The following is a 24,486-nucleotide window of genomic DNA, read 5'->3' on the forward strand; positions in this document are numbered from 1 at the left end:
AATCTTGAAACCACAGATTTGAGTTCCCAGAGTTGTGAAGCATGAAATTGATATCTACATTAAAAGTCATAAAGTTATATATCATTATGAAGATGTTGGATCATTTTGCCTGTGCAGCTTAAATGTATATGCATCATGCTTTTTTTTTTTTTTTTTTTTGGTGGCTGGCCTGCATAAGCGTTAATTGAAATGAAGAATAGACTTATGCAGCCAGTTGCAATGTTAGAGTATTAATTCATCATAATCCTGCATGTCAAATGTTAATATCATTGAGAGATTATGCCTACTCGTCAAATTCTTATCTTTGTTCCTACATGATATACAAACCCTTGGTCCTTTACATGAGGAATTACTTTCAGTGTAGCTGGAATTACGGCCGTTGAATTCTTGAACAAGGTGGTTAGGCAGTAACTACCGTGTAGCAGGCGGGTAGGCCAGCCTGCCCAGAAGTAAACACTCCACTTTGCCTTCGGCTGTCTTCCGATGAAGACGTGTGTTTGTGAGCTCTTGCCGACTGGCCGTTGATCATTTTCCCAGTGGGATCTTTCTTTTTTGTTTTTTAAATATGCATATACTTGATATTTTTAAATTCAATTAATATACAAACCCACTTTTTGTGATAGCCTTGATAGCCGCCTTTCTACTTTGTGTTAAGAGTCGGCAGGAAAGGTATGCCAACGTCTTTATTATTTAAATACTTTTGCCCTCTAACGTGAGGACGAGATATGTATTTAACGTGAGGACGAGATGTGTATTCATCCAAGATTTACACTTACGCTTTGGGAATTACCGAGGGGAACATCAGAGGTTTTTCCTTTTTGTTTTTTCTGGTAATTTCTCTTCTCCTTCACCCTTTCACTAACTATCGGATGAAGGTAGAAGAAAGGATGTGTAGTTGGTGTTTGGAGGATCTCCTCTCACTTCGGAGGGTGGTGCCCTTGGATGCGAGAGGAGTATCCTTATTACTTTAAATCACATTTTCTTTATTTACAGGCTAACAGTGGTGATTGTCTTTACTGCAGTATTTGTTGGATAGCTCTTCATATTGGTTATCCTAACCTTGGAATTGTACCTGTGACTCGTAGCATGTTGTGATATTGATCCTTGAGTGTGTGTACTGATCCCCTGTTGGTAATCATATTCAATGACCACTACTACCCTGGAGTTACATCAATGGACAAAGCTTTCGCTGCTGCCCGGTGATGATTAATTATTCTTGCTGGTAGAAGTCTCGCAAAATTTGGAGAATCAAAGAGGAAGAGAGATCGTCAAGTGTCGTCACCCTCCTCTTCGAGATCATCATATTTTCATCAGTCTCCACCCCTTCGACTCTTAAGGCTCCTGTCACGCTGTCCCCAGGGCCTAGCGTTTCGGGAGCCGTAGAAGCCCAGATTTTGTTCACACTTCTGCTGCTGGTCCTAGAGGTTCTGCCCCTAAGACTAGTTCCGTGTCGGGCCCTCATTCACGAGTCCCTGAGCGCAAGTAATCTTCGGATTCGTGTGCATCCAGAGTCGTTGACACTGATTCCGCCCACTGTCATATTCAGGCTCGGGTTGGAAGAAAGAAGAGAGTTGCTCAGGTGACTCGCGCCTTGCCGGTGATCGCTCTCGTGGTGATTGCTTGGTTCCCAGGGTTGACATGATGGTCCCGCTGGACTGTCCACAGAGAGACCTGTGGAGGCTCCCCATCCAGTCCTCTTGAAAGGTTTTGGCCTTGACGAGGACTTGGACGAGTCGGAGGACGGTATCGGTTCTCTCCAGTCAGGTGGACGCTCGGCCCCACCCAGACAACGGTCACGTTCGCGCGACCGACCTGTCTTGGTGGTGGCAGACGCTTCGCCTGCCATACAAGAGTTTCGTAACCCTCCTCAGGGAAGCGTTCTCTCCACTGCTGCTCTGTCAGGTTCTCCTTCCCAGGTCGCGCTGGGGCCTGCTGCTTCGGCAGCTGCCGCAGCCCCGTCCTGGATGGGAGAACCTTCTGCCGCCTTCTCCACTTCTCCCTCCAAGGCTCCCCAACCAAGGAAGGAGGTGGTATCGTTCCCCCCACATCCCCCATAAGTCTTGCTCAGAGACTTCTAAGGGTTGGTCTCATTGTCCCGGTGTGACAGGCGGGCCTTCCGCTGGTGAAGGAACGGGCCCCGTCTCTCCTTCCCCAGGGAAAAGAAAGACAGGGACCGTAGAGGTGCCTTGATACCCCCTTCTGGCCCCAAAGACCTTGGTTCCAGTACTCCTGCCAGAGAAGAAAGATCTCAGACAGCTGCACTTCCATTACTTCCATCAGGACCTGCATGCTAAAGTAGCTGCTTGGAGACTGTCCAGCGAGCAGTTCGTCATTGGGACTTTCTAAGGCAGTGATGGAAGCTCAACTGCAAAATCTGGATTTTGGACTGTCGAGGTAGAGAGTTTTCAGCTATGGATTGCTTGGTAAGTATATGTAAAACTATTTTATCATAAAAATATAATTTTTAGCATTATTGCTTCAGGATATGTATATTTAGACAATAGTTGAACACTGTTAATTAGTAAAATCCGAGAATTCCTCAAAATTCAGTGGTCGCCATGCCTCTAAATATGAAATTAGTTGTATCATAAAAATTGTTTGCAACAAAGTAACAAAAATCTTCAAGATAGAAGATAGAAATATATTCCCTATCCGAGACACTTATAACACTAAAGTTCATAAAACAAATAATACTGGAGAGAAGCCATTCTGTGCAAGGAATGTGGGAAAGCATTCTCCAGGAAACGTCAACTCGCATTTCATGAGAGAATTCATACTGGAGAGAAGCCTTGCACTTGAATGGCTTCTCTCCGGTATGAATTCTCTTATGATATGCAAAACCACTTGTAAAGAAAAATGCTTTTCCACATTTCTTGCACATGAATGGCTTCTTTCCTGTAGAGATGTGGTTTGAATTGGCGTTAGTAATTTTTTTATGATTTCTGGCTTATTTTCTCCTGTATGGTATTGTGCTTGTTTTCTGTTCATACATTGTCATCTACAATAAGCAGAGATGAAAGCATTAGGCTGTATAGGAAAGAGTGGAAATTGAATGTTTCGGTTGTGCACGACCACATAACCTATATGTTAGCCTAACTGTTGTGGCATGAGTGTGGTTTTCTTCATGTGAAGATGATGAATGATCTGTTTGGAAGATGAAAATTCATTAAGGGAAACTTTTCCATAAGGCTAAGGCCCCACTGAATCCGCCGCTTGCGTCCAACACTGCCAAAGCAGCCTCATCCGTCTATGAGCATGTCCGTCTTCTGCGTGTGTGGCCCAACCAGACACGAGTGACAGTTACAAGACGGACACTTCAGACTTCAGCAGCACTTCCCGTATGAAGGGAATGCGCGAGGTTTTGCTCTGACTCGTTGTGTCGACCAAATTAGAGGCGTTGAACTGTAGGGAAATCTGGACTCATGACATAAATTGAGAATGAGAATATGCAACACTTTCTTTCATAAGTTACGACAGCGTGCAGAAAAGTTTTTTTAATATTGTCGGATGCCGCCGAAAATCTTTTGACTTAATTCACGATTATCAAAATTTGATACCAATTACAGAAGATCAATATCAACGTGAGAAGCTTGTAGTAACTCTGAGGGAAGGATTACTGATTTTGAAATTTGTAAATTTGCACTTTCATTATATTTTATACAAAGGTTAAGATACGTAGATTGTGTGTGAACTGAACACTTTGATACAGTAACTTCTGAAAGAAAGGTATTTACATAAATATCCATTAGAATATAATAAAAAACTACTTTAATCCTTTATCATAACCACAAATTATCACATTTGATTATAACTCAAAGTTGGGCAGGTGGTTCAAATGCAGGTTGTTGTAGGTCTGCTACAATTTATTCCTTCATGCGGACCCCAGCTCGGAGACGCACGTCCAAGTGTGGCTAAAACAAAAAGATTTGTTCCTTGTGCATCCAGTCCGGTAACGCACCTGACTCCACCCACGCTCGTGCCGTGTAGGGCCACTCTTATTTGAACTATGACAGATGATCAAAGTGCTCAGCCGTGTTGGAAGCACACGACGTGCCGCGACGGATTCGGTGGGGCCTTAGCCGAAGCTGCTCAGGTGTTTTTCTGATGTTGCTTTTTTTTTTCTTTTGTCTTCTGGTGTTGCTTCTCCTCCTCCATTAGTATCTTTTGGTGTTGCTTCTCCTCCTCCATTAGTATCTTCTGGTGTTGCTTCTCCTCTTCCATTAGTATCTTCTGGTGTTGCTTCTCCTCCATTAGTCAACTTGGTAGTTTAATTCTTCTCTCACTCCTACTCTGCCTTCTTTTGCGCTCTCTGTGGTTCAGGATAGAAAATTATATGTAATCGAGACATATTCTTTTATTGTGGTTAAAAATTTGGCAGTATATATTAGGACAAAGATCACCTTCCCCCATTGTGATCGACCTTTTTTGTTTCCCCCTTGAGAGAGGTGTCAGAGACTTAGTGTCTGTCTGTGGCTCACATTCTGGACTACCCTAGGTCCATTGGTTTCTCTGTGGACAGGAAGCCATGGCGTGTCTCAGGACCTAGGTTTGTGCCTTTCGCCACCTCCAGTTTGTGTTCGGCACATTCTTCAGACGAGTTGTTTGCAAGTTTGGTGGTCTGCTTATCTCCAAATCAGTGGAGCAGTAGAGGAGCCATGACCGCAACTTCTGTAGATATCAACTTGATGCTAGATGTACATACTGTCACAAAACTAATTCCTCAATACATAGTTTTCATGATAATGCTGCTCTCATTACTGAACTTGGCCAAGATCTGCTGTTGAGGGGAGTAGAAATAAATCCAGCTCCAGCTGATGCAGATCTCAATATTGCATTGGCTGCCATGACTGCAGCTAAGGAAACAAGTGGACCAATTCTGTGGTGTCATGTGATATTGCTGTTACCTTGTTGGCACGGCTGCACACTCATCAGTATACAGCAAGTGCAGAGATGTTTGGGGTCTGACCTCTCCAATGTTCTGCTGTCATTACATGTGATGACAGGGTGTGACACCCCCAGTGCTCCCTTTGGCATTGGAAAGAAAACCCTCATGCTTGCAAAATGCAATGAAGATTTCCGCTCTTGCCCACAGGCCTTCAACAGAAAGGAAAATGACACAGTTGTATTGCTGAGGCTGGAGAGAATTTGATGGTGATGATGTAGAATGTGAAAAAATGTAAAAGTATGACATGGCCAGATATTTCTGCCTCGAACAGATGATAACGCGCTCAGGACTGTCCTCTAAGTAGGCGTCCTCCAACAAGCAGTCCTGCTAAGATACACTACTTCCAGGTGTACAGTGGACCTGCCCCGTATTCACGGGGATGCACACCAGACCCCCTGGTGAATAGTTAAAACCCGCGAATACTTAGAACTCCCCCACAGGAAGTAAAATCCAAATTTTGTACATGGAACTTACCCAGCAGATATATACTTAGCTATAGACTCCGTCGTCCCCGACAGAAATTCGAATTTCGCGGCACACGCTGCAGGTAGGTCAGGTGATCTACCGCCCCTGCCGCTGGGTGGCAGGAATAGGAACGATTACCATTCTAGAATCAGATTTTCTCTGTCGCGGTAGTGTCAACATACGTTGTTGCTACCTCCTGACTTGATTTTCGTTTTTTCATCGCCATCGACCTTCTGGGCTGTCTTTTGCAGGGAAGTACTGGGTCTTTGGTTTGGCATATGCTTTTATTAACTTTTTAATGAATTTGGCTTCGAAATTGCGAAGAATATATTACGTGGAACTACCGAATTTTTCGGTAGACACTCATATATTTTGCAATAAGGGAAATATTGATTTTTTTTTTTTTTTCACTAATACGTGTATAAGTGTTAGAACTTGATGAAGGAAATATAAGATCTAACTTCCTACTTTAGGAAGTCAGAAAGCATATAACTAGATACGCTTCCTTTAGAAGCTTTAAGAGCTCTCGTACTAACGAGCAGTTGGAGTATTGACAATACTAGTAGTTGTTGCATCCTCATCACCTTCTTACTCCACAGAATCTACAAATTCATATGTGCAAATTTGAAGATAAATGGATGGAGCTCAAAAGGCGAGCTCTTAAAAGGTAAGAAGTGAATATAGTGTTCCCAGTGCAGTGGAGGGTGCGTCTGATCGGCTCCGTAGCGCTTCCAGGCCTAGACCTCTTCCAAACTCCCAGACCCAGTGGAGGAGGAAAGTCGACAGCCGCAGGAAGGTTAGGGAGAACCCCCACCGGTCAGGCGTCCCCTCGGCAGGTTCTGTAGAACGTCCCAGACTGCCAAGGATAGCCATTGATAAGGCATCCTTAAAAAATTGCGTCTCTTCATCTTACATCCGAAAAGACGAAGAATGTATGTTTGGAGTTTCGATGATCTAGCGTGTTCTCTGAAAACTAAGAGAACACTGAGCAAGAGCCAGCCGCGTTCCAGCAAGCTAGCGTGAGCTACGTTCCAATAGCCAGCAGCAAGCCGCGTTCCAGCTAACAGACTAGCGCGAGCCGCGTTCCTACAACCAAACGCAAGCCACGTTCTAGAAAATTTTTCTTGGCGCAAGGCGCCTTCAAAGAGACGAAGCGCCAGCCTGGCGCAAATTGCGCCAGAAAAACAGACGGCTAGAGCAAGGAGCCTTATAGTAGAGTGGCAATCAGAACGATCCTTCCATTGAACGTTTCCGGGCAAGAGGCTCTTTCTAAAAGGGGTCTAGTAGGCGCTCGGAACTATCAGGGCGCACGGGACCTTCCACGCAAGCGGAACGTTCCAGGAGCGAGTCTCCTTTCTAGCGTGCGGAACATTCCAGGAGCTAGGCGCAAGGAGCCAGGCGCCAGAATATTCCTAATCTTCTTTTGAGAGAGAGGTCAGTTGCGAGGCTCCTCTTTGAGTTTTTAACTTGAGCAACTTTCCCCTGGCAAAGGTGCAAGATGTCGCAAAGGCGGCCATCGCTTTTGCCAGAAGGATTCTGATACTAAGAGAAGCCATTTTTTCATTATTCAGAGGACTCTCTCCTTCATTCATGCTCTTCCCTCGTTATGAAGAGGCAAGAGCTTTGGGAGTTTTCTTATAAGAATCTCATCGACGTTTGGGTATGATGGTGGATAGGAAATATCTACTTCCTTCCGTAAACCCTACAGATCAACAGGAATTCTGTCTCTTCCACGATTTATGAGGAAATCACGAAGATTTAAAGAGTTCCTGGATTAACTTCCTTCCTTAAGGAGATATATATACTTTCTATCGTTCTATTAACGTAAAGAACGAAGATAGTAAAAATTTTTCCTTTCTCTATCTGCCTCGGCAGGGAAAGAAGGTAGTAGAGTATCTGCTGTATGAGAATACGATACGGCAAATCATAAGCACATACCGTAGTTACTTCTTTGCTGAGCAACTCAATTACCAGTATTCTTCCAGGAATTTCCTAGGAAGGACTACGCTTAAAGGGATTTTTAAGACAACACCTCTTAGCTTCTAGATTTATCGAAGTCTTGTTTCGCTTAAATATGCATTATAAGAACTTCCTGAAGTTCGATAATAATTTTATAAGATTCCTTTATTAAATGGAGTAGCTGGCAACTCTGGAAGAGTAAGGCCAGTCGGCTAACGAGACTGCTATCGCTTAGACACCAACGCAGTATCATGTAGGTGTCGGTCATGACTGGTTGGTTACATGTCTCTCTCCTGCGGGATGGAATGACTAACCGTGTCTCTCCCCTTCAATCGTGGTTTTAGCCTCGGATTGAGGGGATAGTTAAGCAAACATAAATAAAATATTGTCTGCCTTTTGCTAAGAAGCTTTCAATAAGAAAGATATTACAACATTTCAATGCTGTTTACCGTAGGTAACATTTTTAAAGGATTCTAACGCAGCGGAACTCTATATTGTATAATGCTCTCATGCTTACGAAAGCATGGCTTATTAGAGTACATGCTTAGTGAGAAGATGAATGTAGTAGAGAATTCACTTTAAGACTACGGTATGGTCAAGTCTTATGCACATACCGAGGTTACTACAGAATTCCTAGTATCCTTACAAGGTTTCCTAGATTAATGCTGTTTACCACAATGTGACAGTATTATAAAGGATTCTAATACGGCAGAGCGCTATATATATAATTCTCTCATCCTTTCGAGAAACGCACACAACCTTTTTAGAATCGGATATTGCTCAAGAGAAGTTGGTTGAGTCGGATGGGAAACATTCTCTTAGTGGCAGAAGTTGTTTCCCTGAATGGACTATACTACGTATATAAAAGTTTTTTTTTTTTTTCCACTAAGAACGGAATTAACATGTGAAGGATGTCGGGTACCATAAAGGCATAGATGTTATGGCACATAACCTAAAAAGAACTAGAAGGAAGCGCCAGCCGCGCTAGAAGTACCATCCAAGATATTTTCTCGTTTTAGCGAGTTATTAACCTAAGAGTCCAGTAGCCTCTCGGACAGCAGGCTCGGTAACGGCAAGATTCGTTCCTGATTTCGTTACCCATTTAATCGAAAAGGGGTCGCTTACAAGGAATGATGAAATGATTTATTTTAATCACTTAGGCCAATTCCACGACACTCTCACATCGCAAAGACCATCGAGAATCTCTTTTTTCGCCCCTGTTCGCGTTAACAAAAGAGAACCTATTTGGGAACAGACATAGAACGTAACGATCCTTAAGAGGTTCGATGCAAGATTTTGCATGTCCGTGAGAACCTTCTCGATCGAAGATAATAACTGTTAACGTATGTCTAACATTTATTGAAAAGAGTTGTGAGAACCTGCGGAAAGTCTTCTTCATAAATCTCTTTGTAAGGTAGAAGACGAACAGGCTTCCTTTAGACTGCTTCCTTTTCCTCGAACCAATAGAGGTAGCAATATAAGACATCTTTAAATTTAAAGAAGGGGAATAAACTTTAGTCTTTTTTCCCCTAGTTATAAATTCTTAACAGATATTAAGATAAATGGGCGTCAAAGGAAGAGAGGATGTATGCCTCATTTTGGCCTTAGAGAGGTTGGATTCACAGAAGTCACGTTCTTCTCACAGCATGTTTCGCAAGGCTTTTCCAAGAGTATCTGGATATTCTATTAGAATCTATTATAAATAGACCTAAAAAACCTCTCCACTCTGAGTCTGTCCGCGTGCAGACTGACCAGAAGTGGACATGAATGAGAGGTTTTTTCAAGGTAAATGACAATAGTCATGGCTAAGACATATAATTGCTGCAGATCGTGCTAGATGGAATGAGGAAACTGTCCTCTTCCGATACCTCTGTGAACCACATAGCGAGGTTTTTTCTTCACTTTCAGAGGGAAGAATCACCTATGTATATATCTGCTATCAAAGAACGCAGTAAAAGGCTATACTCTGTCTCTACAAGGGGAATTAGAGATAACAGAGGATTAAGATCTTCGGGATCTTATACGATACCGCAATACGACAAGAGTAGGATATCATGTACTTCGAATGGGATCTTTTTGTGGCCATAGATTCCGTGTTCCGACAAAATGGAACTGCTCCTCATCAAACTTCTTTGAGGAAGTTTATGAAGGAATTCTTTGTTTCTCTTAGCCCTAAACGACCAAGAAGACAAGTGAATTTTTTGTGCATTGGAATCTCGCATCAGATTCAATGGAGACTCGGCAATGGGTTCTTGCCAGCATAGTATGTCTGGCAAAAGGACTAAATCCCTCTATTCCTGACGCAACGCTTTCAGATAGAAGTTTCGTTGCCCAGGCAGGGTACTTACATTTTCATCTACAGAAGAAGAGATGGTTTAAACGTTTGCCTACAGAGTCTTCGGGGTGCGATGAGGGCTCAAAATGCTTCCCGGAAGGTATTCAGAAGGATACAATAAGAGCTAGAAATCAGGGTTCCGCCCAATTTCAGCTCAGTCTCCTTCGACTTCCAGACTCCTTCCCTTCCTTCGGGCAAGGATAGGGAAGATTCTGCAACGAGGAACCTCATCAACATGTAAGAAGAGATCTCGTTAGCAAAAGAAGTGTTCATGAAGGATCCTCCTCGGAGGAAGACTCTTCTCTCTCGTATTGTTAGATATCCTGTCGTCTACTGGGTGTAGCTGACTAAAATCACCTCCCCTTGCCAGGGGCCAAAAGCTCAAAGGGGAAGAATTTCTTCCACCCTTCTCCAGTCTCCTGATAAACTATGTGGTTGTTCAGGACTCTCGGACAATGTAGCGCCAGCCAGGCGCCAAATGCCAATACAGGCGAAAAACGCCAGAGGCGGACAGTTCCAAGGAACTCTGTCATGGTCGGATACTGAGAAGGACCGGCCTCCAACCTGGCGCAAATGCGCCAGAGGTGAACAAATCGGACAGATATAAGAGTGTCCGATGTGGACATCGCTAGACAGCCTAGAGACTCTTCCAAGCTCGAAGCTCCAGCAAGTGTGGAGGAGCCAAGCCAGGCGCGAGGCGCCAGCCAGGCTCTAGAAGCCAGCCAGGCGCCATCCAGGTGCCAGGCTCCTTCAAGGCTAGGCTCCAGTCAGGATTGAGGATCCATCCAGGCGCAAGGCTCCTTCCAGTAAAGAGAAACCTAAAGCTATGTCATGTAAGAGGGCTAGTCCCCATTGATATGATACAGGTAAGGCTCTGCCATGTAAGTGGGTCAGCCCCCATTGGCACGATCCGAGAAGGCTCTGTCGTGTAAGCGGGCTAGCCCCCATTGACATGATCCAGAAGGGTTTGTCAGTCATAGGTCCCTACCTCGCTGAAACTCTTGAGGCATGCAGACTCATAGACAGTAATCATGAAGTCTTCTGCCAGGCTCCAGGTGCCTTCCTGGCGCAAGGCGCCAGCCAGACGCAAGGCTCCAGCCAGGCGTGAGGCGCTAGCCAGGAAGGAGCAGCCAATCAGGCACCAGCCAGGCGCGAGGCTCCAGCCAGGCTCTAGGCGCCATTCAGGCGCAAGGCTCCAGCCAGGCGCGAGGCGCTAGCCTAGTGCCTGCCAGGCACGAAGCGCTAGCCAGGCTCCAGGCTTCACCCAGAAGAGATCGATATCAAAGAACGCCCTGGCCTTCTCTGAGACATTGTGATCTCCTAAGCACTTGATAAGTGCATTGATGATTCCTTCAAACAGCTGAGAATTAAAAGCGCATGAAGTGCGAGCTTTTCCGAATTCTTGTTCTTTCCCTAACAATATGTCATAAGGACATATTAGCTGTCACATACGGGAGATGCAACTCTGTGTTGACTTCCCATTATCCGAAGGATATCAAGATAACCTTCGAGGGATCCTTCTCTCTTGGTTGATACCTGTCTGCGGATACATTGCTGGGATAGGGAGCAGATACTGATCCTTAACTAGTGAGTTAAATTTTATTTAACGTCTTGTTTTTTCTTTGGGTAGTTTGAAAGGAGTTTGTAGATAACTTTTCAACTTAAGCACTAACCCTCGTGTTAGGATCAGGTGATCGGGATCGGTGTTGTGCTCCTTAATTATGCCACTAGGCATAGGCATATTGTCATGTAAGAGGCTCTGTCGAGTAAATGGATAAGACCCCATCGACAGACCCACAAGAACTCTTAGCCATAGGTCACATCCTCGCTGAGGCTCTTGAGGCGAAGCAGATTCCTAGGCATTAGCCATGGAGTCTTCCGCCTGATCAAGTAGGAACCAAGGTTTTATTTATTTATTACCTACAACGTATGTTGTTTACCTGTCTATTCAGTAAATAGTTGTCTCTTTCCCACCACCAAGGGTGTCAATCAGCTAAGTATATATCTGCTGGGTAAGTTCCATGTACAAAACTTTATTGTATCTTAACAATATCATTTTTTAGAGCATAATCAGCAGCATGCAAAAGATTATAAGGTATGTACTGATGGATCAAAATCCTGAGATGGGGTTGGCTTTGCACTCATAACCAAAGAAAACTCCAGCTTAGGTCAGTTGCCTGACTCGGCTTCTTCATTTTCGGCCAAGTTGACTGCTGTAGTCCACGCTTTGAGAGAAGTGTTTAACTCTTAACACCAAGAAATTGGTTTTTTTTTATACAGACGTGAAGTGTAATTGATAGTATTTGTAAATATAACCCATTCCATCCTTTAGTGCAAAAGGCTCGAGTGGCTGTGCCGTACTCATTCTTGCCGCAAATCTGTATGCTGCTGCTGGGTACCTGCTTCTGTTGGAATAAAAGGGAATGAACATGCAGACACAGAAGCTAAGTTTGCCAGCACTAATATTTCTGTTAATTTATCCGATGTTCCCCACATAGATTTACATAAAAAGATTAAATCTTATATCTGGCAGAAGTGGCAGACCCGACGGTCATCTCTTGCAAATAATACAAAGTATAGAACTATCCTACCCAGCGTATCCTTCTGGTCATCAGCATTCCTTAAAAACAGGAGAAGTGAGATAGTTTTTGCAGGTTGAGAATTGGGCACTCTCACCTGACAAATAAATTTTTATGAGGAGGTTCTGCGGCTCCAAAATGTGCTCACTGTAACACCCCCTTGTCAATTGAGCTCATTTGTGTGCAGTGTTAACAGTATGCTGCTGTGCAGTGTAAGCATGGGCTTGCAGGCAAGCTCATAGCAAAGATTTTGGATAATGATACAGATGTAGAAGCTGTAATAAAGTTTTTAAAAGAAATTGACTTATTTAATAAGATATAATAGATTTTTAGCATTTTTTATAAATTTAATATTGTAAGAACTTGTATCATCCATATTTTTACTAATGTTATATATGATATATAGAATTTAGTTTTCATTAAGATTTTACTTTCATAAATAGTACACACACAACTATTGCTCATAATCATACCTCATGAAGGGGCTGAATGACCCTTTGGGTCCTAGTCCCGGGTCTTAGACCTAAATCTCATTCATCCATCCATACCAAAACCTTCTATCATTATTCCCATCTCAACCTCCCTTCTTTTATCAGGCTAATGAAGTGTTTGGTGATGGCATGTGAGTGAGGGGAATTCCCATATTCGCTCTTGTTAAACCATTTCCAGTGTGCACTGAAAGATAGTTCTTCATAAAAAGCTCTTGATTTGTATGGCTATGAAATGTTTTTTATTTGAGGAAATGTTGCTGCACATACCTTCCAAAACTGTCATTAGTGTTGCTGGTCTTAATAGCTACTCGTGTATTGTACCTACAGTAAGAGTCAGTGAAACTAATTTGAAAACTTTCATCTCTTGGAATTACCACTCAATTCAACCTTATTATTTTTACTTATTGTCTACTGCATATGTTGTTAATACATATGGAGTTGATATTACATATGGAGTTATTTATAACTGGATCACATATGATTAAGCTTTTACTGTATACCCTTCCTGCTGTTACCCCACAAAATAATTATGCTCCTCTCTTGCATTTTCGATTCTTGACCTTTGATTTGTTGATAAGGATATGTTCATAAGTAATACTGTAATGTTAAGCTAAGGTGGTTTACATAAGTGAGGAGTTGGGGGTCAATATTAAATGTTAATCTATTCTCAGGAATGTTTTGTTGTCCGGACAGCATTTGGTTAGATTGTATATTAATAATTGGATACTACTGTCAAGTGATCACCTTGTTAGTTGGCCTGAGACCTTTATAGGAACCTGAATTAAATTTGATTTATGATTTTGCTTCAGTTCTGGCATTATGTTTCCTAACTGTGTTGCAATCTTTGATTTCAGATTCTCCCTCAGAAGAACCTTCCTTCCTTCGTCAGTTTTGGACAGCATCAAGATTTTGGGAATGCTTATGCGCTTTATGGTACTACATGTAACATTACCAATAGCTCTTGAAGTGTAAGAGTTAACATTAAATTATTGTACTACTTTTAAAGATCACAACAAAAAATCTATCCAGAATATCAGATTCATACCTCAGCAATGAAGTCTGGTTGTAGACCAAGATATTTTACTTAATTCATTACAGATATATTGGATAATCCTTTATAAACAACTTTGTGTGAAACGGTTATCAAGTGAACACATTGTCATTACAGAACAGTGTTATGTATCATTCTTGCATGCCATTATGTATTCACTGAAAACATAAGAGACCAATGTATACTAACGTGTTTTCAGTTTGTATGAAGGTGTTTAAAGCAGTAATACAAGTATTACAGCCTCATATGAAACTCACAAGCAGAATCCTAAAGAATGCTGCTCAGAAAGAAGTGAACAAAATCTAATACTGGATAGTGTGACACTGTGGTACCTGAGCTGAAAGTCGATGCTGGTGCTTCGCAAAGCAGTTAGCATGCACAAAGTCAAAGGATGTGAAGTGCAGAGCTTGGATTTCAACCTGTAGCATATTGGGGAAAAGATCTGAAAATTGAAGGACAAAAAGCTGAAGTGAATCCATAACATTCTTCAGAATTACCATTGAAAAGTGAAACTGAAGGTGCATTATTACTACCGTCCATATATGAAGAAAACCGCAACTTGGCTGCATTTAGTAAAACCAGTAATGGTAACTTTTTGTCTGGATCCATTGATAGACATCAAAGCAGAGCCAGAAGTAATCTGTAAGACTAATGAAGATGATGAAGAAGGAATAGTCACAGTGGAGAGAAGCATTTTAGATCCATTGACTGTGAGAAAGCATTGTATAAAACACAAGAAAATGAAAGAAAATATCAAGAAAAAATACATTGGTCGCTTAAAGATCTGTATGTCAGAATTACAATCAAAGAACAAGATCACTGCCATAAACCAGCTGGCAATACCAGTGGTGACATATTTTTGGCATTGTAGACTGGCCACTAGGTGAGTTAGACAAGATGGATATTAAAACCAGAGATTCTCACCCTACATAAAGTCACATACAGACACCAGTGTATGGACAGAATATACTTCCCTCGCAGAGAAGGTAAAGGTGGATTAGGCCTGACTGAGATCAACCAGGCCTACAGAGCAGCAATAGTAAGTATAGGGTAGTACTTAAAATGCTCTGAGGACGAAAACATCAAAAAGGTTGCCCAACACCATAATAAAACCCTGAGCCAACTAACATCAGTAACAAAACAAGCTAAGAACTTTACAGGAAATCTGCTAGAAGATACAGAAGGTACTGAACAGACTCCAGCAACATTGATAGCCAGTAAGACCAGGCAGAAATACAGTCTCACAGAGGAGAGAAACTTAGAATGGAAAGGTGGAAAAACCATAGAAGGTCAGGAGTATTTCAAGAAGAACTGGAAAAAAGTTACATAGACAAAGGAGTCTCTCTTAGATGGATAAGAAATGGAGATCTAGGTTATGATGGAGAAAGACTGATAATAGGAGCACAAGATCAAGGCCTCCTGACAAACTGTTTCAAGAGAGTGTCAGGCATATCAGCAAATGACCAGTGTAGGTTTTGTCATGCAGCGGTTGAGAGTGCGAATCATCTGATATCAACCGGCCAGACCCTGCTTGCAGATGGTCACTACACAGCCCGCCACAATGAGATCTGTAAAAACCGTATATTTTAGTGTATAAGACGACCTTTAGATAAAACAAGGTCAAAAGTCATGGCAAATTTTCATGAATTTATCTCATGTCTCTAGTATAAGACGACTTCTAAATTACAACATCGAAATGTTTCTTGGAGAAAAGTGATTATTTGCAAAATTTAAACAGTAAACTATATTATAATAATGATGACTTGAATAAAGGCTGTTTTGCTTGTTATTTTTTCCATGTGTCCACCCACCTGTGGTGTTTTCATATGGTAACACTACGCTATGTGTAAGTTTTAGGTAAATAAAAGGATATCTGGGTGTACAGTTGCAACTGAAAAGTTTTAATAATTTACTGTATGTGAATTACACCGTTAATATTCGAAATAGGATATTGTTATTATTGTTGAATGTAAGCTGCATTTTTACAGGGTGGCGAATGGAACAGCCAGATGAGGTGGGGGGAGCTGGGTGGAGTGTGCTGTATTGTCCCCCTCTTTCCCTCCCTCCCTCCCTCCAGGACTGTAATGCAACTGACGCATATCACTCGATTGATAAAACATCTCTTTGCCACTTCATTTTTATGGGGAAGCATTCGTTTTTCATCATTCATTTTCTAGCCACGACTGTTAGGGTAATCCCTTAATCATAGGAGCCTTACATTTGGTTACATAGTATTCATTTATTAATAACACGTAGTCTAGCACTGATGCGTCTCTTTAACATAATTGTAATGTTGAATACAAGGAGTAGCTACAAATTTGTTTGTCAACTATGAGTAATGAGGAATTACCATAGAATCATGCAGTAGCAGCAGACACTTTTATGTTACAAAAATCCTTAATTGCTTTTCCTTATAACTCTGCTCGACAAAAAGATATTGTATGTATGATTACCACCCTAATATTCTCTGCTGAAAAACAGTCTCAAGAAAGAATGATGAAAAACGAATACTTACTCATAAGAATAAAGTGAACAGGTGATTTGTCTGAATAAGTTGTATTACGGTCCAGGAAAGAGGGAGTGTGAGAGGGAGACAGAACAACCCACTCCACCCGCCTCCCCCCTCTTGCTCAACTGTGATTCGTTCAAGATGCACCATTTTTGGGGTTCCAGTTTAAGTGAATCCACTATAATAACAGCAATGATATTGATGCCAGTGACTTTAGTGAATAGATGACAGCTTTAAGTAAAAAGCAGTACGACCAGAGCTTTCTCCTTTCCACATACGGTCAGTGTAAAAATAACATTTCCACAAATTCCATGAAACGGATGCCAAACCGAGTTACGTCCTGTCGTATCTGGCTGAGACGCACTTTATAAAAATTAAAATTATATAGTACTGAATACTTGCGTGTAATGAAGTATCACGTAGCTGAGTAGCAGAGTATTTGTGGTCAAATAAAGTTGACATCTTGGTGTAGTGAACAGCGAGAGAAGCAATTTTCCCGCCGCTGCGTCTGGCTGTTCCATTCGCCACCCCGAAAAGGCAGCTTACATTTAACAATAATAACAATATCCTATTTTGAATATTAATGGTGTAAATTTGCATACAGTAAATTATTAAAACACTTTAGTTGAAAATGTACACCCAGATATCCTTTTATTTACCTAAAACTTACACATAGCGTAACCATTTAAAGCCCGGGACGCAGTGGTACCATACGAAAACACCATAGGCGGGTGGACAGATGGAAAAAATAGAGTATATAAACATAAACATCATCATGTACATCATTTGCATTTTATATTGTTTACATTCTCAAAATCTCGGCTGATTGAGTATTATCGATATTTTAATTCCATTAGTTGTTGGAAGAGATATAATTTGGAGATATCTTTTCTCATTGGTTGAAAATGTGCCCATGTTACTTCATTGTATAAGTATTAGGTGCGATACCTCCAGTTCCAAACGTCCCTTGTGCCTGGCCGTTATTAGTTTTATTCAGTCTCGGCTATAACCTGGAGCTATAATTTACTAGTATTGTTTCTTGAGATCTCCATTGCATGTGAGATGAACAAAAATGTATTTTATTGTTACTTATGGAAGCCACCATTGAGAATCGGCAGGGTTTAACAACTTGACAATTTAAACGGAGCTCTTAATAAGCACTCGATAGTTACAGTAAATGACGCCAGCAATCGGCTGTTTCTCAATTCAGTTTTTTATGTCAATTCAGGTTTACAATTGCTTCATCCAGAATTCTAAAACCTGGAATTTTTTACTGGAGGATGGAGGAGTATCATTGGTATCACAGTCGATGTAGAGAGAGAGAGAGAGAGAGAGAGTATTGCCTCAGTTAGGTTGTTACACTGATAGCTATCCACTTGCAAAAGTCGAATAATAGTTGTAATGAGAATAATGATAATTTTAATAAAACTTGTTATATTGTATATAATCATATTGCATGTATTATTGTATTACAATATATAAAGAGTGATAATGTGCCATTTGCATTCTGGTTTTGTTTACAGTCTTAAAATAACCACCTGATTGCGTTTTACTGACATCATCGCAGTCTTTAGTTGTTGAATGGAACTTAATTCAGTGATCCATTTCTTTCGTAAATTATCAAAGCTGGGTTCAACAAAGCCGATTCTATATCATGTTTTTTGTACATTCGCCGCCTAAAAGGGAAACCATAGTTTTGTTCACATTTCATCGCCATTCTCATACAACCACTAATAATAACAATACTATAATGAATGATAATTTTTGTACACAATTATCTTTCATATGACTGGATTGTTCGAAACAGTTACAAATAGCTTTGCATCCTGCCTCACTTGATTTTCGCTGCGATTGTGTTATAAAAGCACAGGGGAACATGAAAATAGAAAGTGTCATGAAATAATTTTAAAAATGCCATAGATGATGCCGAAGATGATTTTTATGAAAGCGATGACAAAGCCAGTTGACTCACCAGAACCAGACTGGAATCCCAATGATGGTGGCATATGTGATCAAACTTGTCATATGAATGAGAAACTTTTAATGAAATATGAATATTATGTTATCCTAAGTTGTTACTACTGTAATTACACTATCATTGAAATTTCTGAAAGATTACTGAAAGATAAAGGTTGGAGTGAGAGCAACCATAACTCGATGTTTACATATTCTAAGCTGAGATCGCATAGATAAAAGTTGGTTCATTGATATAGAATTATTCATCAAATAGGCTATTTATGAAGATATGCCAATAATATATAAGATAAAAATAGTTTTATTACCTTTATCAGTTTATATCATATAATGTGAATCTTCATGTACATTGGTGGTTATTGCACCGAAGCCAAGGCTAGCCCACCGATACACATCTCAGAAGTCAATGGTTGATTTGTAGAACTAGTATAAGACAACCACCAATTTTTAGGGGTGAATTTTAGGATTTAAAGGTCATCTTATACACAGAAATATACGGTATATACATTGGAAAATATGTAAAGAATACAGAATCAAAGTGAAAGAAATTGTGGGAAGGAGCATGAACCAGATTCAATCACCTCCAGTTGGGGGAAGATGTATAGAGGAAGGTGCTCTAAGACCTAATGTTGTGATCTGGAACAAGAAGCAAAAAACTGTTAAAATTATAGATGTGTCAGTACCCAGTGACTTTGGCCTCAATAGAGCTGAAACGCATAAAATAACAAAATATCAAGACCTGAAAAGCACATTGGAACTGAAGGAATTAGAAATAATACTTGTGGTAGTAGGGTCAACAGAACTTATAAAGAAAAACCCAAGAAAACATATTAAGGCAATACCAAGTTGCCAAAGTATAAATGAGGTGCAGATTGCTGCCCTCAAGGAATGTTAAACACCTTGAAAAGAGCCCTTGGATATAAGGTTAGTGGAATATAGAGGTGCAACCATAGACCCCAGGCCTGGCCCCATTGCACCCCTGATATGAATTGAAAATTAAGAAAAACAGAAGCAAGAGAAATCATTACTATGCAAGAAATGTGGGAAAGCATTCTCCAGGAAACTTCAGCTCGCATTTCATAAGAGAATTCATACTGGAGAGAAGCCTTGCACTTGAATGGCTTCTCTCCAGTATGAATCCTCATATGTTTTGTAAGACCACTTGTAAAGAAAAATGCTTTCCCCACATTTCTTGCATGCGATTGGCTTCCCTCATGTAGACTGTATGTAACTTGGCATTCGTAATCATTTTGATTTCTGTCTTATTTTCTTCTGTACTGTATTGTGCTTGTTTTTGTTTGTGCATTATGTCATCTACAACAAGCAGGAATAAAGTTATTAGGCTGTGTAGGAAAGAGTTTGTGGAAACAGGATGGTTTGTTTGTGCATGACCACGTAGCCTAGATGTTGAGACATGAGAGTAGTTTTCTTGATGTGAAGATAATAATGATCTGATGAGAGAATGAAAGTTTTATGAAATATCAAAAGATGCTGGAGGCTGATTGTTTATGTAGACAATTTGTTAGGGGACACCATAAGCCTACTCAGTATTTTCCTGTTGTCTTCTGGTTTTGCTTCTCGTCGTCCTACATTAGCCTATTCTTTTATTATGGGTAGAAATTTGACCTTATATTATAAGGGCAAAGATCCCCACCCACTTATGATTGACCTTTTAACTGGATCCATCTAGGCGCTACAAAATTATCCTATTGTTAAGACCGAAGGTTTGTAGCTATGAAAAATACAAATTGACTTAGAAAATTCGTCATTTTTGTATCCCCCCAAGGAGAGTGGTGTCAAAGCCCTATCATCTGTCTGTAGCCCTCCCTTTGGGCTGCTCTGGGTCTGTTAGTCCTCTCGGCAGATAAGGAACTGTGGCATATCTCAGGACCAAGGTCTGTGCCCCCCTTTGTCACTTCTCTCAGCCATCTCCCTGGTTCAGGTTTGTCGTATTCTCCGGATAGTTCTTTGCAAGTTTGGTGGTCGCGTTCACCGCCTCGCTCAGTCTTGGTTTGTGGTGAGATTGATGTGTGTTTGTAAATTGGTAGTTACTTTGGGATACAGACATATTACATTTGCATCAGTAGTTCTGAGCCATGTGTCAGTTCTTCTGTTGTCATTTGCTCAGCCAGTATCATCCTCTGAGGGGACGATAACCCTCCCCCTCTTACTCAGTTTTCCCCTCTATTGCCTCTTATTTGTCACTTGGTGACAATAACAGTATTCCTTATCATAATAGCAGCTCTTCCTCTTTTGTCACTTATGTAGAGTGAGGTGTCCTGGTGATGGAACAGCTTTCACTTCTTGACAGTCGCCTCTTGAGTGTTGTGCAGTCTGATTTGGCGGTCGTCACGTTTGCATATTGACATCATGCAAGAACTCTACCTTCCCCACCCACCCATCCAGTAAAGTATTTACTTCCAGCATTCTGTGACATCTTTGCTGATGTTCGGTTGTATGTCACCTTCTTTGGAGTTTTTCTACCTCACAGTCTTCGTCTGTAGATTGATGTTTCCTTATGTCTCAGTTCCTCCATTTTTAATATTTAGGGGTTTCAACCATGATTTGGTTGATTCCCCTTTTATTTGGGTGTCTTAGCTTCAAAATTATGGTCATTGGGCCTTTACCCTTAAAAGCATGAAACCTGGCGCACACAATACTACAATGCATTCAGTATGGCAGATCTGTTTTGTTGAATTTCTTCATAAGAACAGATATCACAATTATTTTATTACCTATACCTATATTTTTGGGGCCAAGGAATCCATTGGTGTAATATATGTTTATTGAAATATGGTGTATATCTCACAAATAGAATAATAGAGATATCAATGCAATTCAAGGAATATGTGTACATGTCACATGCAAATAAGAATAATAGCTCAGTCAACCTGAACTTGAAGTTTAAATGTTGATAAATTATAGGTGTTACTCCTGGTCTGCATGTTAGTTCACCTCAATTTTCCCTTTACCTAAATTTATTCATAGCTGCTCCCATACCCAAAGCTATTTTGTAATCTCTGTACAGTACCTTTTTTCCTTAGGTGCATAATGTGTTGCTGAAGTAGAAGATGGCAAAGCACATTAAACTTGTGGACCAGTCTCAGTTGACTGGGATCTGTGAATCCTTTGCCAGGAGCTAGTGAAAGCATTCAATATCCAAGTAAAGAGGAAGGTGGAAAGGGTGAATCAGCACTGGCTGGGTACAAAACATTGACTGAAAACCGCCTCAAATTGACATATTAAATGAAGGGGATGTTGTCGAGGCAGCTCTCATCTCTTGCAATGCTTCAGAATTAGGTAAGTACCTCGTGCAATGCTTCAGAATTAGTTAAGTTCAATAATACAAAACTGGAGTTGCAAGGAAACGTTAGAAAAATACATTTGATGATACCCGTGAAAGCTTATATAATGCTTCTAAGCATACTGGTAGTATTTGGAGTATGTCAAGTAGTGTATCATCTATATCTGACGGCGTCTGTTTTTTTCTGCCACAAGCCACCTGGAAAAGGTAAGCTTCATTAGATATCAACATTCAAAACAGAAAGAAGAGTTCGAGAGAATGCTGCACTTAGAGGATGGTGACTTGTTGGGATGTCTTGAGTTGTGGAGATATGATTGCACTTGAGTCAAGATATAATGCAAAGTGCTTACCTTCACTCTATTATCGTGCATTTATAGTTAAACCAGAGCAAATGGAAAACATACTCCATGGCATAGCTTTTGCAGGACTTGTGACCTTTGTTATAGAGAGTCGCTTGGATGACAAAACCACTGCTCCAGTATTGAAGTTATCTTTTATGTCAAATTTGTATTCCTCCAGGCTCAACCAACTAGGAATTAAACAGGAGAGCCGCTTGAAATCCACAAGAGTCCAGCAGAGATATCTTCCCCATTTTCCTGATATAAGAGAAACCAAAAAGGGCAGACCTCAGTGGCGTGATCGGTAAGGTCTTGACCTGCCACCTCGGTGGTCGCGAGTTCGATTCTTGGGCATGCCATTGAGAGGGTTAGAGATGTGTATCTCTGGTGATAGAAGTTCACTCTCGACGTGGTTCGGAAGTCACGTAAAGCCGTTGGTCCCGTTGCTGAATAACCACTGGTTCCCTGCAACGTTAAAACACCATGCAAACAAACAAACAAAAAGGGCAGAGAGATTTTACTGATCTTTGATGAAGATATTGGGCAAGCCTTGAAAAAGGTGTATGAAGAGGATGCCAATGGTGATGCAGTTCATCTTGCACGGGCAGCTCAAATTGTTTACAGAAAATGATATAGATGGATGGTCGCAGGTCCAGATTTTCAAGGCTATAGACGAGTTTGAGAAGGCGCATGACAGCAAAACTAGATCATTGCACCATGATCAAGATAAATCCACACGGAAGACATTGAAGGAAAATGTCAGCTCTCTTCTGTCAGTTGTTGAGGAGTTAGGCAACCCATTTCTGGAAGAAACATCTGATCTGGTTCTTGACACTAAGACATTGTTGGTGCATCAGTCACTCATAGTGTGCATAATGTGATGAAAATTGGAAAGGAAGGTTTAGAATAACTTATGAATGAGAGCTCAGATCGACAAAAGCCTTTGACGGACATCATTCCCTGCAACAGGTTGCATCTGTTTAGCAGTTCAACAGTAAGCAATCGGCCAGCAGACAAGCAACTGGTAGTATCCTTCACTAAAAAATGATGTACATCTATTTTCCAACGTCTACATTGCATGTCAAACATGTGAGGGAAATGTCCAAGGCAGAGAAGCTCCAATAAAGGATAATGATCTTTTGGACTTTTTTGATGAAATTAAACATGTAAATTATCAATGTCCTGAGGTCAAATGTTTCATACTTGGAACAGCAATTCTTCAGATGCTGAAGCCGGCTGACAACAATATGCAGAGTTGGTAACTCCAACAGTTCCTGGACAATTGCAAAATTTTCTTAGAGTAAAGGAGAACAAAATAGTAGAACTTGAAAACTTTCTTTCAAAGGAGATCGTCGAGTAATTTGATAACCAAAACAAGGAATTAATAGTTACACTTGAAAAAGGACATTCTTACATCACCACTTACTAATTTGACTACATGCTGTCAATACAGTACAACGAGGCCGTAGTAGAATCCTTATCTGAACTGTGAGTACAGATGTTGTGGTGCTTAGAGTTACTGCTTCTCAGAAACTTTGTTCAGATATGGATACAATTTGGAACTGGAAAGGGCATGCGATTCATCCTTGCACACGACATAACTGATAGTCTTGGTCTCGACAGGTCTGAGATCATCCTTATATTTCATGCACGGGATGTGTCACTGTGTCAGCATTTAATGGGCGTGGTAAAATTGACTGCATGGACTATGGGAATCATATCCAGAGCTCACAGAAGCCCTCTCAACTATGTCATGAAAATCTTGTGATAACTGAGGCTTCCTTTTGCCAAAGGTGAATCCATTGACCAGTGCTCTTTAATTTCCTTTTACCTCTGTTCCTGTTAATTGAGTAAGAAATTAACTCTGGTTATGGAAAGGTGCATTAGCATGGGAGTACAGTAGGCCCCATATTCGCAGATGTGTAACAGACTTCCCCGCGAATAGTTGGAACCCCTATGAAAATGCTAAGAACATCCTATTTTGTTAGCTAAAACTCAAGAAAACTACTCTTAAAATTTTTTTTTTTTTTTTTTTTTTTTTTTTTTTTTATCACAAAAAGTGCATTTTATGATGAAATTGATAAAAAAAAAAAAAAAAAACAATTTGTGGATATTTCTCATGGAAAAATATACTGCAAATATGCAAATATATTGTGAATATGAGAATTACCTGCCAGTAATGGGTAGATATGGTCCATAGAGAAATCTGCGAATCTAGAGAAAGCGAATAAGGGTCCCTCACTGTAGAGTGCGGGAAGTGGTTAAACAGTCGAAAGATTGAGCTATGGAACTTTTGTGTTAAGGGGGCTGGCCGGAATCCTTATTTATGGGGGCATAGGGCGAAAAATGCAGTCATGAAAAAATTCATGGAGCTTCATATGGCAATGGGGAATACGTATACGAAATATTTCGTCAAAATTCCTCTTACTTTTGTAGTTACAGGGTAATTAGTAAACTTAACTCAATAAGCCAAGAACTTTGATCCATACAATAAAATGCAATATTTCTTCTGTTATCGTAAATTTTGATAATTATT

General features: G+C 40.7%; 1 protein-coding gene across 4 annotated transcripts in view; it reads left to right on the top strand.

Moving 5' to 3' along the window:
- The window catches only part of LOC135204011 (gastrula zinc finger protein XlCGF8.2DB-like), a 62,593-nt gene that overhangs the window by 32,507 nt on the left and 5,600 nt on the right, over window positions 1-24,486 (top strand). The window contains exons 2-3 of one of the 4 annotated variants that reach the window (XM_064233935.1): window positions 13,629-13,742; window positions 21,353-21,608. The gene's annotated coding sequence lies outside the window, so the exon portion shown is untranslated. The remainder of the gene's footprint in view (window positions 1-13,628; window positions 13,743-21,352; window positions 21,609-24,486) is intronic. The other 3 variants (XM_064233936.1, XM_064233938.1, XM_064233939.1) reach the window with 3 other exon arrangements.

The sequence above is a fragment of the Macrobrachium nipponense genome, chromosome 44, assembly GCF_015104395.2.
Source record: "Macrobrachium nipponense isolate FS-2020 chromosome 44, ASM1510439v2, whole genome shotgun sequence".
Lineage (NCBI taxonomy): Eukaryota > Metazoa > Arthropoda > Malacostraca > Decapoda > Palaemonidae > Macrobrachium > Macrobrachium nipponense.